This window comes from Callospermophilus lateralis, unplaced genomic scaffold (genome assembly GCF_048772815.1).
Source record: "Callospermophilus lateralis isolate mCalLat2 unplaced genomic scaffold, mCalLat2.hap1 Scaffold_300, whole genome shotgun sequence".
In the NCBI taxonomy this organism is placed as follows: Eukaryota; Metazoa; Chordata; class Mammalia; order Rodentia; family Sciuridae; genus Callospermophilus; species Callospermophilus lateralis.
Genome location: NW_027513641.1, coordinates 1,012,532 through 1,021,324, shown reverse-complemented (window position 1 = coordinate 1,021,324; position 8,793 = coordinate 1,012,532). Strand labels below are relative to the sequence as shown.

At 39.2% G+C, this 8,793-nt stretch overlaps 1 pseudogene; it reads right to left on the bottom strand.

The window, feature by feature from the left end:
- Positions 1 to 1,866: 1,866 nt before the first annotated feature.
- Positions 1,867 to 2,236, bottom strand: LOC143388620 (ubiquinol-cytochrome-c reductase complex assembly factor 3 pseudogene; annotated as a pseudogene).
- Between the last annotated feature and the right edge of the window lie 6,557 nt (positions 2,237 to 8,793).

The window sequence follows — 8,793 nt, the reverse complement described above, 5'->3', positions numbered from 1 at the left end:
AGAAAAAAGCAAATCCTGAGAAAGTTTGCTTTTCTTTTCTATTAAACATATCAAGACAAGCCTCTTCCTTGAGATTTTCACAAATATTTTAGTAACAAAGGAGATTTAAGGACATGGTGAACCTGGAGAATTATGTGGAAGAAAATTAACTATTTTTATTTATTTTTTTTGCACCATAAAGATGTGGTAGTTTATAAATGACTGAGGTTTTAAAGATCACAACAAATGTATTGAACATGACTCTACAATCCAGCAGCTGAAAAAAGCACCAGCATTCATCTCTGATTATAAACTGTTCATCACAGTGTTATACAACTTTTATTTATTGTTTTGACTCAATTCAATAAAAGCAGTGTTTTCTGTCAATTGCAATCTTGCTTGGGAACCACAGGGTATAAAACAAAGGAAGGGCCGGGGTTGTGGATCAGGGGTAGAGCGCTTGCCTAGCATGCATTAGGCACTGGGTTCAATCCTCAGCACCACATAAATAAAGTCCACTGATAAGAAAAAAAAAAAAGAAGCTGGAGGGTGTAGTTTGTTAGTAGAGCATGTGCTTAGCATGCCTGAGGACCTAGGTTCAAACATCTCCAGCACCAAAAATGAACAGGGGAGTGACCTGACTACAATGGGGCTGCAACCCCAGTGATTTATCTCATTCTCAGTGGCATTTCCCATAGGTCCTATAACTGGATTCAGAACTACAGTGTGAACCTTTAGAGGGGAGAGGACCCATTACATTGCTATGTCAGGCCCTTTACATTTCTAAATCTATTCCCCCACACCCTGTCTAGTATTGGGATTGAACTTGGGGCCTTGCACATGATAGGCAAATGCTCTACCACTAAGCAATATTGCAGTCCTTTTCATTTTTATTTTGAGACGGGAGTCTTGACTAAATTATCCAGGCTGGCCTGGAACTTGAGATCCTCCTACCTCAGCCTCCTCAGGCGATGGGATTACAAATGTGCACCATCATGCAGGCTAGCCTATTTTTATTTGAGGTATCGAGAATTGAACCTAGGAGTAATATGAAGGAACATTCCCAGTCCCTTTATTTATTTATATTGTTTGATACAGAGGATTGACCCCAGAGGTGCTTTTTACTAAGCCACATTCTCAGCCAGGGTTTCACTGAGATGCAGAGGCTGGCCTTGAACTTGTGATCCTCTTGCCTCAGCCTCCCAGGTCTGTTGGATTACAGGTATGAGCCACAGAGTTAGGGATAATCAATTGATAACCCTGGAGATAGTTATGACCTTTTACAAAATAGGGCAGACTCAGGTTTTGTAACATTCGGGAGTTGAACCAGATCTTGACTAAAAGTATGCTTCTTTCACCACCCCTAGTAAATCAGCCTCTCTAAACCTCTTTAACCAGAGATTAAGTAATGGCCACAGAAGGCATATATGTGCTAGATGCCCCTCTTCAACCTCCCTCAAAGAACAGATGTCATCTATGAGTATCCATTGCTAACAAGCTTTTCCAGAATAGTTTCGATTTAGGGAATGTCGCTTGGTTTTCCCCAGAAGTAACGCTTACATAACAAGACCTGTATTGAAAATGTGGTTACTAAGCCCATAGAACTTCAGACAATGGGGCGGGGTAGGCCGGAGCCCTGCTCAGCAGAGCTCCCCAAGCCGGCTTGAGCGATGACCCGCACATCTCTCAGCACCAGTAGGTGTGCGACTGCACGGCTCACTTGGGAGGCACAGAATTTATTGGTTTTTTCTGTTCACCACAACCGACCCCGGACACGACTTTGGAGGATGATGTGGACGTTAAAGCAATCAGCGCAGAGTTGGAGAGGGTATGATGCTCGCCCGGCGGCCGCTCTCCTGGACCTGGAGTGCGGCATCCGAGGTCCGGATTCCCCGCCGGTTTCACGGAGCTGAAAGGCTGCTTGTGATCTGCGCTCAAACCAAGGTCGTAGCGCCCACTCGGACAGGTCTGGCATCACGCTGATCTCCCGCCGCGGCCGCCAACCAACCAGTTCTTCCTCCACGCTACGTTCTCCTGCGTGGCCGCGGCCTCCTGCAGCGTGGCCATCACTAGCTGCTGGTTCCTCTTCCCTTCATCCCTGCGTCGAGGGTCCTGCTCGGGCATCTCCTTCAGCATCTCCTGCTTCCGCAGCTCTCCTGGGGTTACCAGAGCAAAGAGCGCGGGACCCCACGCCAGCCCCAGCGCCCAGCACCGCTACTCAGAAAATTAACTATTTTTAATATAAGAATGAATCCATAGAAGGAAAAGATTTTGATTGCCCATAGAAGTAAAAGATTTTGATTGCCTAAAATGTAGTCTCTTTAAGAATAACAATAAAAAGATAATCAAGACTCATATTAATATAATGAAAAAATAAATCTAGAGTATCAGCATGTTTTATGTTTTCAAAGAGCTCTTCTGCATTAATGTTATATGATCTGTTTAGGACAGGAAATGGAGATGTGTTGAGGCATTTTACAATGATGGTCTTGGGGAAAGTACACATTGTATCCTAAACAATTAGCTTTTCATGTGATTCAGCTAACACATTCTTCACTTATTTATGTATTCCTTTATTTAGTTGTGATTGGAAACAATGCATTTCTTTTATTTATTTATTTTTATTTGTGCTGAGGATGGAACCCAGGGACTCACATGTCCTAGGTAAGCACTCTACCACTGAGCCACAACCCCATACTCCTAATACATTCCTAATGTTGAAAAATGAGTAGCAAAATTCCAAAGAGACACTCTTCAGGTGTTATTTCTTATTGTCTTGAAGACAATCTTCAGTTCAATTTTTCTCTGCTGCACTTATCACTCTAAAAATTAAAAACAAGATTAATGAGTTTGAAGTTTGGAAAAAATCTTACTTTCAAGTCTACTCAGTTGTTTTTATTTTTTTCCCAATATTGGAATTCAAACCCAGGCCATGGGTATATGCTAGGCAAGCACTACTGAGTTTTGTCTCCAGCCCAATTTCTACTTTTCATAGGGAGGGTGATGTGGATTGAACTCAGGGGCTTTCAACCACTGAGTCACATCTACAGTACTATATGGTATTTTATTTAGAGATTCACTGAGTGGCTTAGCACATCACTTTTGCAGAGGCTGGCTTTGAACTCATGATCCTCAAGTCTCAGCCTTCAGAGCTGCTGGGATTGCAGGCATGTGTCACTGCTCCCAGACCCAGTGTCCCTTTATGGGTTATAATAGTAGTGTAATTCAAAGCCAAGGGAGCTAAAAATACTCAAGTTATGCATTGGTTTCTGCATCATTTCATAGCTTTTATGACAGTATACATAAACTTATGACAGTACACAGACACACACACACACACACACACACACAAACACAGATGTATGTGTCCCTTTTTAACATTTAATTACATGATTTAGCTCCATCAGGTTAAACACTTACTTTAATGTTGTATTCACTTTGTTAATGAAACCCTACTTCAATGGTGATAATCCATGGCTACTTTCTTTGTTGCTGGTATTTGGTGGACTTCATTGTGATGTTGTGAACCTAGAATGTCTAACTTATGTCGTTTTATATCTCATGCAGATCATTCTTTGGCTCTCAGTGGTACTGTATATAATTTTTCAGATTCTGGTCACAGTGAAATTTCTTCATGATCCAGTCTTCTCAGCAATTCTTTCTTTGACTTTGTGCCAGTCTTGCTCTAGAGGCATCCTGTCAACATTGTGGAAACAAACTTTGGTGTGGCAGGACAGAATGGTGGACCATGACTAAACCCCATCTACCCCTGAGGGTAGATGGCTTTCCTTAGCATTCTTTCACATCTCTTCTTCCAAGTCTCTGTCTAGAAGGAGTTCCATGTGGACTACTAAGTATGGGTGACAGTATGCTCTAGACCTCTTCCTTGATGTAAGCTGATTTCCTTAAGTATTCTTGTATTTACATTTGATAAACAAAAGTTTAGACATTCGAGTTTTATGACATCTGCGGTCTTACCTGCAAATACCAAGACTGATTTAAATGGAAAAGAGTTCCTTTTTTCCCTGAAAATTATTTTGCTTCAAGTTGTGATAACAATTTAAGGTTTTCAAAGTGTGCACTTTTTATGTGAAAGATGAATGAATAATAAAACTGATTTTGGAATTGTTTTCAAAACTTCAAATTAGTGACATATGACTACACTACTTCCCTAGAGTCTTGAAACTTTTACAAACACCCCTTCCCAAACATGCCTGAATGTGCACATATTCACACATAAACATTCACAGAATTTTTATCACTCTCAGTAAATACCTTTAGTTTCTATTTGGGTAAATCTGAAAGAATTAAATTAAAATATTGATTACAAATGTATTCACACTTGTACTGGAATAGAAATCTCCATTTGGGGTAATCTGAGAGGACTATGGAAGATTGGAGAGTTGGGAATTCAAATCAAAGTCCTCTTAGAAAACTTATGAATCTCCATTTTCCTCCTAACTGGACCCTTCCCATGCACATTTAAATGTGTCCCAGAAGCTCCCATTAAGACACACCACTTAAAAAATAAATATTAAAAAATTCTCTCTCTCTCTCTCTCTCTCTCTCTCTCTCCCCACTCTCTCTTTAAAAAAAAAAAAAGACACACCACTATGGACACCATGTCTCCTCTTCGCATCTTTCCTATCTCATCTTCCTTCCAGAGCTACATATGCTGGCCCTCTCCTTTTATTCTCTCTCCCTCCCTTTCAGGTATCTCTAAACTGGCTTCCACACCATCATTCCATCTGTAGTATTAATGTCTCAAGGCCTCTACTCCACTAGGTCCTTTGACTATTTTGTAATTCTTCCTTAATTTATTGAACTGCATGTACAATGTTCAGTATTTCCTCCTTCTGAAAACATTGTCTTCCACTGCTGGTTTTTCTCCTGCTACTCTCGCCCCTCCTTCTCAGCCCTATCTTCTGGCACAATCTCTAACAGGCCTTGGTTTCTGGTGTTTTTGTCTTGACTTTGCTCCTTTTCACTATATTCTCTTTTCCTAGGAAATCACACCCAAGCCTTGTTATCATCATCATATAAAACTTAAAAATCATATCTCCACACCAGATACTATAAAGTATCAGTCAAGATATCCAACTACCTATTTAGCACTGATCTTAGCATTTATCCCTGGTCCTTGTCCAACAGTCCCCACCTCAGTGAATGGTACCACAAACCTTCCACGCCCAGAAGCCTTGAAATGAATCATGTCATCTCTTACATGACACCCCATATTCACTTATAGCCCAATCCTGTCCATTTTGCCTACAAAGTATTCCAAATAATCTTTATCTTTAATTCACCATTGCTCTCCAAACATGTGATACATTCCCAGATCCACAGTAATCTTTTCAAGGCAAAGATGACTAAGCTTGCTTAAACATTTCTGGCTTACAAGTCATGCAAATCTATCCTGTGCCTGCTTCTTATGTGTTCCATTACTTCCCCCTTCAGCTAGAAAGATCTTGATCTTTACATCCTTGGACTTTCTGTTCTCCTTCCCATAGGCTCTTTAGGTAATTCCTGACCCATAGTATATAAGCTTCATAGAGCAGGGGCCTTACGCTTTTTACTGGTCACTATAATGCCTAGCACAGTGTCTGCTATTAAGTGCCTTAAAAATCTTTCCAATATATGAATATCTATGTTTGCTCAACTGGCTGAACACTTACTTGGAAATATATGCTAGGCAGTTGGAAATGCAAGACATAAAAGTTAGACATAGAAATGTGATTTGGGAACTGTCCTTATATACTCATAATCTGAGGAATGGGAAAATGAACATGAACCACCAGGGAATTTATGTAATACGAAAATGAGAAATTAAAAAATGGACTCTGAGGAGGACTCTCTTTGAAAAGGTATCTAGAAAGGCCAGAAAAGTAACTGTTATGTACTTAAAAGGCAAACTACAGTTGAGAATAAAATTTCTCATAAAGGAAAGTTTGACACTGGGTTACACACTATAATGAGACATAGAATATGAGCAATGCAGTATTGAACTTGGGAAGGAGATTATCATTTATTAAGGGGACTGTGGACTAAGTAAAGAATATCAATGAAAAGTATCCCATGGAAGTTCTGGTTAAAGGATATTAGAAGAATAAATAACTGATGTGTGTGCCACACAAACATGCACATATTCTGTTTAAAGTTATATGCCATCCTAGTTCTTTATTATACAGTTAAACTTCATTATTGCTCTCATTTTTTCAGCAGAACGCTAATAAACACAACTTCCTTTTATGAATAGCATATGGAGTGCATGTTTTAGGGTAAGAACCAAGCTCATATAGCAAGGAATCCAATAGTACAATGACTTAAAGAACAAATATATTCTTTGTATTATTGAATAGTAGTGTGATCAGGCCATTTTGGGGTGATTTGTGGACATCCTTGGTTTTCTTTGTATTTTTTGTTTTCAATCTCTTTGGCCACTGTTGATATCTGCTCAGACAAAGCTGCATTAAGCTTCAGACTAGGTTCCAGAAAACATGAAAGGAACCAGAAGATAGATGAGGTGCTGACCCAAAATGGTCCATGTTTCCTTGCAAGAATATTTACATGGTAAGGAAGGCTGGGGACGTGGTTCAACAGGCCAGCCGTGAGCAACATCATACCTGTATTACCATCAGACAAATACATAGAGCTAATCCTTGTCTCTATGTTATGATCGAGCCTTTTGCACTTTCACCATTCCCTGCCTCTGGCTGATCCCATCACTCATCAAGTCTCTGTACATCCCTATGTCTAGAACAGTCACCCTCCATGGCACCTGATACTGGATCAGACTCTTACCTCACACCCAATTTTCAATGGAAATATATAAACTGTTGACAGCATTGTGATGGAAAAGCAGCCCTCTGAAGTCTATACCCTAAGGAACTAGAGAGGGAAAGGCATAAGTTACAAGAAAAGAAGTTACTACCCAGTACAAAAGCAGATCAATATCTGAGGTAACACCAGGGAAGCAAAGACAGTATATGTCAGGTATAATAGGCACAAGGAGGGAGGCTTCAAAAAACAGTGTGCATCCCAATGCAAGAAATGAAGAGAAAAGAAAGTAAAGGAGAATGGAGCTCATTGGTAAAGGTATATGTGTGATTTCTGTGTGTGTGTGTGTGTGTGTGTCACAAAAAATGATGTGCAGTGTTCCTTGGAAAATTACTATTACAACATGACATAGTAAACTGTGTGAAGTTCCTTGGTTCCATTGTAATTTTAATATTTCCTTCAGCAGAAAAATTTCCATATGCATTGACCATGATAACTTCTAGTGTCTCTTAAGTATTGGTTCAGTCCAATTACTCCCTAAATGACTCAACATGCCCTGGCTGAAGAGGGCCACATCTGTATTTGCAGATCTTTGGGATGCTGAGGCAGGCTGATGTCATTTTCCCATGTAGCCAGGGAATATCTAGACATCCTGTCTCCAAACATGAAAAGGCTTGGGATGTGATGTAAGTGCTGTTGTTATTGCCAAGAACACACATGTCCCTGTGTACAACTACCAGGAGCACAAAACAATCAGAAAGTTTCAAACAACCTAAATATTCACCTGCAATTAAACATAATTTAAAGGTTAATTTTGAAAATAAAATTCTATCCATAAACTCACACCCACACACACACACACACACACACACACACACGTACACCTCAATAACTTTAATTGTGTATACATCTCTATATGCCTTTATACATTCCAGATACAAATCCTATGTCAGGTATGACCTTTCAAAATATTTTTCCAATTCAGTTGCTTATCTTTTTTCCTCTTAGCAGAGTCTTTTTTCCCAAAAAAATCTAATTAAATATACCATAGAACTAAATAATGCAATCAATAATTTAGAATTGACAGATATTACACAAACACACACACACACACACACACACACACACACACACACACATATATATATATATTTCATCCATCAATGAGCAAATATACTTTTTTCTCCACAGCAAGGCTCATTGTCTAAAATAGACCATAAATTACACAGCAAAGGAAGAATAAATACAAAATAACAGATAATACTCTGCATTCTCTCAGATCACAATGGAATGAAATTAGAAATCAATGATAAAGTAAAATATCTAACAAATTGAGACTAAATAATACACTATTGATTGATAAATGGACAGTTGAAGAAATCAAGGGTGAAATAGAAAAAAATTCTAAGATGTAAATGGGAACACTTATACAACATATCAAAATCTCTAACACTACATCTCAAAGCCCTAGAAAAAGAAAAAAAATCAACACCAAAAACAGTAAAGACAGGAAATAAATAAAACCAGAGCTGAAACCAATGAAATTCAAACAAAAGAAACAAGTGAAATGAATGACAAGACAAAAAGATGTTCTTTGAAAAATAAAATAGATAAACCTCTGCCCATGCTAATGAAGGGAAAATGAGAAAAAAGTCAGATTACTAAAACACAAGATGAAGAAGTAAATATCACTGCCACAGTCCCAGGTGCCTCTCCTGGTGTTTCAGTGATGAGTCTGCAGTGTCTGGTAAGCTCATGGTCCTGGTTTCCTGGATGAGGTTCTCATGTGCCTAGGAGTCCATGTGTATCTGATTTAATTTAGTGAATGCAGGGGGAGTAATTTTTTACTAACCTGATTCACTTATGTATCCATTTGTGCCTTATGTTGCTGATGCACAGCTGGGTCATTGCCTTCTTTCTTATTTATTTGTATGTGGTTCTGGGGATTGAACCTCGTAGCATGGCATGTTTCCACTGAGCTACCTGTCAGAGTTTTATTTTCTATTTTGAGGCAGGAACTCACTAAGTTACCTAGGC